Here is a 6906-nt window from a genome sequence, read left to right on the forward strand (position 1 = left end):
CTCCTGCCTCCTTCTGTCAGGAGCCTCCTCAAGGGCCACTGTGTGTCAGGCCCATGCTGGCCGCCTGGGCACGAGCTCCCCTTCAGAGGGTAGGAGGCTCTGCGGTGGGCAGGGTGGGCCAGCTCTTGGCTGCTGCTGCTGCTGTAGATGTTAATACAGTTTCCTTCTCCTCAGTTACCCCAGTGAGTCTGGTCATCTGATCGCCCAGACGTGCTGGGGACTTCCTGTCAGCAGGCTTCTCAGCCTCTGTCTGACTGCCACTGGTACACTCCTTTCCACCCCCCACCCCTGTGCACACCCCACCCAGGGGGGCACCCAGGAAGGGACATGGCAGTAGGGGAAGCCACACTTCCGTTTCCCGTGTTGACCTCTATTGACCCCTCCACCCACCTCAGCTTCCCTCCCTTGGGGCCAAGGCCTTGGTGGAGATGGATGGGAGCAAATCAGCTATTTCCAGGAGCCCTGGATGGGGGAATGGGTGACCTGGTTACAGTCCTTAGCCCCATCAGTGGTTGGCTGTGTGACAGCAGGTAATTATTTTGCCCTCTGAGCCTGTCACCCCAACTGTAAGGGAGGGGGTTGAACTAGATAGACTCCAAGGGCTTTTTCAGCTCCAGAACCCACGTCTTGGTTCCCCTGACTCTTACCTGTGTTTTAGGATGATCTGTGAACATGGTAGAAACAATGAGACCAAAGGGTGCTGTTTCCAGCAACAAGGTATTTTTTAGAAAGGCCTTCCTGGGAAAGCAGGTGAACGGTGGGACTGGGCAGAGTAGCCCAGCCCAGGGGTCCCCTGCTCCAGGGGTCGGCAAGCCCTGTGAGGCCATATCCTCCAGGCAAGCAGGGGAGGGGGATCAAATAGTAACAGGTGTGTCATCAGACACCTGGCCTGGCTCTCGACTTTCCTCCTGCACTTACTGTGGTGTGACCCCGGACAAGTCACTCAGCCTCTGTGATCCTTGGTTTCCTCATCTGCAAAATGGGAAAACCATTAAACCACTCCCTCCCAAGGTTCCTGGGAGATAACATCGCACACCTACCGTGTGCCAGGCAGTTCTGCGCCTGTGGGAGAGGCAGGCATTGCTCCGTGGCTGAGAAGTCTGAGCCCAGGCCTGTCCAGTCATTTATGCCAGGTCTGCAAACCCAGGCCTGTGGGCCCCTGAGCCTGTGCCCACTGCTCGGGAGAGGATATCCTCCTCCTCCTCAGTCACCTCGAGGGAGGGGTTGTTCTTTTACAAGGCTCAGGGAGCAGGCTTGGGGGTGGTCAGGGTCAGGTGGCAGGTTTCTATCCTGGGTGCAGGTAACAGCACACCACCCGTCACATCTACTGACGGTGTTACTTCTGAAAGGCTGCTTTCAACCCTCCATTGTTTAATCGTGGTGGAGGCTGCTCAGGAGACAGTATTTGTGTTTCTCAGGCCTCTTTCAACTCCAAGAGAGAAACCAGCTCCAACCAGCTTCAACCTAAGAGAAACCGATTGGTTCGTGCCCCTGGAGGGGAAATTGGGGTGCTGGGGATCTGAAGGGGGAGCTGTACTCCCCGGGAACAGTGGGCCACCCCCATGCCCACAACGTGCTACCTGCAACTCATTTCTAACTGTCGCTGCTCTCTTTGAGGTGATGTGGGCCTCATACCTTCCCCCTGCTATGTAGCCACCAACAGCCCTAGTTCCTTATTCCAGGCAAATGAGAGCTTCTGTCTCCCTGGGCCTCTGTATCAGTCCCAGGGAAGGTGGCTGATTGGCTGGCTTGAATCATGTGCCTCCCCTTGATCAACAGCTGCTGCCGCCATGGGAGGGGCCCTGGGAATGGCGGGGACAGTGCTGCCCCCAGAATGAGGGGAATGGGAAGCAGTGGGCACCAGGGCACCTGTGTCTAGGTTGGCAGTGTCTTCTCCAGTTGGGCATCCCCGTCTCTGGTATGAGTACCAGTGTTTCTGCACTTGGGTCTCACCCTGCACACCCATAGGGCCAGAGACCCACCACACTCAGTGCCCCCGTGGCACATAGAGAGAAGCTGAGGCTGAGAGAGGACAGCCATTGGTCTCACATCACTCTGTCGCTGGTGCAGGAGACAAGAAAGATTGGGTCTTCTGACACCCAGCCCATAAGCCATGCATTGTCACTGGTCTGAACTCTTCCTGGACATGCCAGTGAGGTAGGTTTTAAATGACACCAATTCCTCTCATCCCAGGACACACACACCCCTTTGAAATGTGACTCCATGCAGAGGTGAAGGCTATTTCTCCACCCCTTGATCTGGGCTGGTCTCATGACTTGCTGATCTCCTTGAGTCGATGTGGCATGTGACAGAAGTGATGCTATGCCTGTTCTGGAACCCAGGCTTCAGGGACCCTGCAGCTTCTGCTCTCACCCCCATGGAACCCAGCTCAGCCACCCCCAGAAGCCCAGGCTGGACTATAAATGCAGAGAAAGGCCCTCACGCCATGTGGAGAGGGCCCAGCCGGGCCAGCAGAACCCAGGCCTGGCTGACCCACCAGCCAAGTGCAGCCTCACAAGGGAGCCCACAGTGAGATGGGCAGATCCGCCCTGTCAGCCCATAGCATCAGGAGAATCAATCAGTTGTTCTTTTTGGCCACTAAATTTTGACATGGTTTGTTATGTAGCAAGAGATAACTTAAGCAGCCGGGCTTATATAGTGAAAAGATGGAAAATATGCATTTGTCTAAGGTGACTTCAGAATCTCAGAGTTGGGCCACTCACCCTCTTAGATCCCTGAATTCTGGCCACCGCAGCTTCTGTAAGTGTCTCCACTGCTCTGGGAGCAGCATCAGTCAGCCACCAGCTCTGTCTCACCCATGCTGCCTCCCTGGTACTCTCCATCACGGCCAGTGAACACTGGTTCTTCCAAAATTGCCAAAGGAATGAGTGACTCCCTCACTCAGCCTCTGCTTGCATACGCAGAGGGAAGGGAGCTCCCTCCCTCCAGGGCAGCCTCTTCCATTTTGAGACAACTCTGCCTGGGAGAAGGTCCTCCTTCATCTAGGGGAGAGATCTATGACTCCTCCCAAGGCCCTGGCTCCCCTCTTCTACATGACAGGCTTGGGTACTTCACAATGGTCCCTGGAATTTGCAAAGCAGCACAACCTCCTTTAATAGCAAGTATTTTTATGTACATGGGACCCTGGCCACAACTGTAACCTTGAGGGAAGTGTTTCCACCAGGGCCTAAAACGAGCATGGGTTCTGGGAGCCCACAGTTTGGGGTTTTGACCCCTACCCCACCTCTGTATGGCCTTGGAAAAGATGATTCCTGTCTCTGAGCCTCAGTTTTCTTATCTGGAAAATCGGAGTAGTGAAATTTACCACCTAGGGTTGCTGTGGAGCTTAAGGAGATGATATATGTAAAATGCTCTGTATGTAATCAGTCCTTGATAAAGGTTAGTTCCTTTTCTGCCAGGTACATAAACAGTTCCAGATGGGAGCTGATCTGTACTTAATATTCATGTCTATATAAATAATGTGCAGGTGGGGGAGGAATTGTCAGGTGGCCGGGGATGGGGGAGGGCCTTCTCAGCAGCAGGAACAGCTTGAGCAAAGACAAGAGGGAGAAGTCTGGTTTCAGGGAAGGGTAAGTCGGGGGGCAGGGGGGGCTCCGTGCTGCTGGCATCAAGGACGACAGGAGGGAAAAATGACTGGGGAGGAGACAGGCCCATGCCCGGGAGGACCCCGAATGCTGGGCTAAAGGGCATGGGCTTTGCCAAGGGGGCCTGGAGGAGGTCTGGAGCTGGGAGGGTGAGGTCAGGTGTGGGATTCAACCTGGGCTGCTCTGGGGGTGGATCAGGAGGGGAGGGGAGGGGAGAGAGAGTCCCTGGGAGCTGAGAGGGGAAAGTTGGGGTGGGGGTGGGAGTGGCTTAGGCCCATCGTGGGGAGGGAGAGCCTGGCCACTCAGTGTGGGCACACCCGTCACAGGACGCAGGGCCCTTGACCCTCTGGCCTGGCACCTCTACTCTTGCATCTTTGGGGTTAGGCTCTATTGGGAAGAGCGCCTTTTCTGCCTTTTCAGTCTAGGAACAGGCTGTGAGGGAGGCCAGAGGAGGAGACCCGAGCCAGACCTGCAACCAGAGGGATGTGGGGCAGACCAGATAGGGGGCCTAATCTTACCCATTTATCTGCTGGGGACTCAGAGAAGTCCCTTTCAAGGTCTGCTTGCTCATTGTATGAACCATCCTTAGCCTCCTAGCTGGGCTTTACAGTCTTCTAAGCCCTGCCACAATTATGGGCTCCTTTGAGACTTGCAACTGCCTTGGGAGGGAAGGGAAGAAAGCTGGTTAGAGGTGATTAGCTCTATTTTAAGGTGGGGAAACCTAGGCCCAGAGAGGGGAAGTGACTTGCCCAAGAGCACACAGCAAATGTATGGCAGAGCTGGGCTGGAACCCAGACCTTCTGCTTCCCACTACATCCTAGCCTCTTTCCACAACACAGAGGGACTGGCTGGGCAAGACATTCTCTCTTACCTGCTCCGGGTGAAGAGGGAGGGGAGCCAGAGAGAGGTTGACAGCTGTCAGCAGACAACACTTAACCCAAACTGACAATTTAATTGTGAAAATGTGGACGAGGTACAGTTATGTGTAAGGAAATCCAGACGGTCTGGGCCCCGGGGGAGCCTCGGCCAGCACCCCAGTTGCTGGGGAAACGGAGAGGGTTGGGGATGATGTCACTAGATTTGAGGCTAAGGTATGGGGGATGGGCTACCCAGCCACCTCTTTTGGACCAGATGGGGGGGGCCTGGCCACAGGCTGTCGTTCTCACGGTTAACTCCTTCTCTTACAGATGGGGCAAAAGGGAGCTCCGGAGCGGGGTCATGACTTGCCCAAGGTGACACAGGGAGTCAGTGACCATGTCCATTCACTCAGCAGGCTGCAGGCGTCTTGAGCACAAGGCCCGGTTAGAGTCATCTGTGCGTCCCTGTGCCCTGTACTAGGCCTTGCACACAGCAGACCCCTACTCTGCAGCAAAGGCTGCTTGATCCCTTTACAAAATGGGGATGTAGGCCACTTCAGGAGGTGGCACTTGTTGAGTTCATAGTAGGCCTAGGTGGGGAAGAACCCTGAGCAGTCACCCAGAGCAGCGCTGTCTGATTCAGGGGACACTAAGCTGAGAAAGAGCAGGTCAACAGGCCAAGGTCACCAGCAGATTGGGGCAGCACTGGCATGACCCTGAGCCATGCCCCACAGGGCAACCCTTACCAAGGAGGAGTGGTCCGTCTCACACCACCCCCTCAGCTCTGGGCCAGGGATCTGGACCTTGGGAAGCCCCTATTATCTGAAGCATTTTCTCAGAATCCCCAGCTTCTGACCAGAGGCTAAATATCAACCCACCCAAAGCATCAATAATGATGGTAATAACAGGTCTTAGTGCAGCCCCTACAGTGTGCCAGGCTCTGGGCGATCACTCTATGCTTCTTATCTCAAATATTTATATCAATAATTCTCTGGGCTGGGAATTACTGTTCTCCCTTTGTAGTTCAGAAAACAGAGGCTGGGAGCTGGGGGTGGGAGGAGTGTCACTTGCCTACCTGGACACAGCCAGAAATTGAAAAGCTGGGACTTGCACCTCAGGACACTCTGCATCTAAAAACTGTGATTGCCTTCTTCCCTGGCTCTTAGATTATCCCACAGTGGCCCCTAGGGGAGAGGGCGGCTGAGTTTTTGCCTGCCCAGCCCCCATCCCACTTCTCATGGTAAAAGCACCCCTTCCCTTCTATCCCCAACTTTCTGAGGTTTTGGTGGGACTACGGGTCACAGAGCCCAGGCCTCTGCTAGAAGGCCTGACCTTTTGGAGAATTCCATCTTCTGATCCACACAATATGACCCAACTGGACCAAACAGAGCTGTTTCCCTCAGCTTGTATCCATGGGTTCTGGGGATCGCAGTTTGATCCCCTTTGGGATGCAAGCTCTAAAGGTGTGATCCTCAAGAGTTTCCAGCAGCCAGCAGCCCTATTCCCTGCCCTGTGAAGGAGATGAGAAGGAGGGAGGAAGAGAAGAAACAGGCAGGGGCGTGGGGAGGTCCGTTGAGTCCCCAGCACTCCCTTGTCCCTCCCAGTTATGTGGGCCAGTGAATCCATGTTCCTTAGGTTCGTTGGATTCGGGTCTCTATTTAGACTCTCGCATCTGGAGCCGTCCTGACGATCAGCCCTGCAACGTGCCGCAGAGTCCTGTGCTGCTGCAGGAGGTACAGGATGAATAAAGTTTCTTGTCCTCCAGGAACTAACAGTCTGGCCAGGGAGCTGGGTGGGTATAGCTCTGGGTTCTATCCCTTCTCTGTCTCAAATTTGCTCTGTGATCCTGTCCCTCTCTGGGCCATAATTTTCCCATCTTTAACACGGGGTCGGGGGTAGATGTTGGGTTCAATGTTCTGCAAGATCCCCTACAGATCTACACAACTACTTTTTTTTTAAGAAAAAAATTTGAGGTATAATTCACATACCATACATTCACTCTTTTAAAGTGTACAGTTCAGTGGTTTTTACTATATTCACAGATTTGTCCAACCATCGCCACTTCCTAATTTCAGAACATTTCCATCACCCCCAAAAGAAATCCTATACCTATCAGTCCCCATTCCATCTACCACCTCAGCCCCTAGCAACTGCTAATTTCCTATGGATCTTTGGACATTTCAAGTTCAAGTTCATCCATGTTGTAGCATGTATCAATGCTTCGCTTCTTCTTAAAATGGATAGTATTCCATTGTATGGATATACCCCATTCTGTTTATCCATTCATCAGTTAATGGAGATTTGGGTTGTTTCCACTTTTTGGCTATTATAAATAATGCTGCCGTGCATATCCATGTACAAGCTTTGTATGAAATATATGCTTTCAATTTGTGTGTGTGTGTGTGTGTGTGTGTGTGTATAGGAGTTCAATTGCTGGATCATAT

Source organism: Mesoplodon bidens (genome assembly GCF_964165515.1).
Source record: "Mesoplodon bidens genome assembly, chromosome: 7".
NCBI classification, from domain to species: Eukaryota; Metazoa; Chordata; class Mammalia; order Artiodactyla; family Ziphiidae; genus Mesoplodon; species Mesoplodon bidens.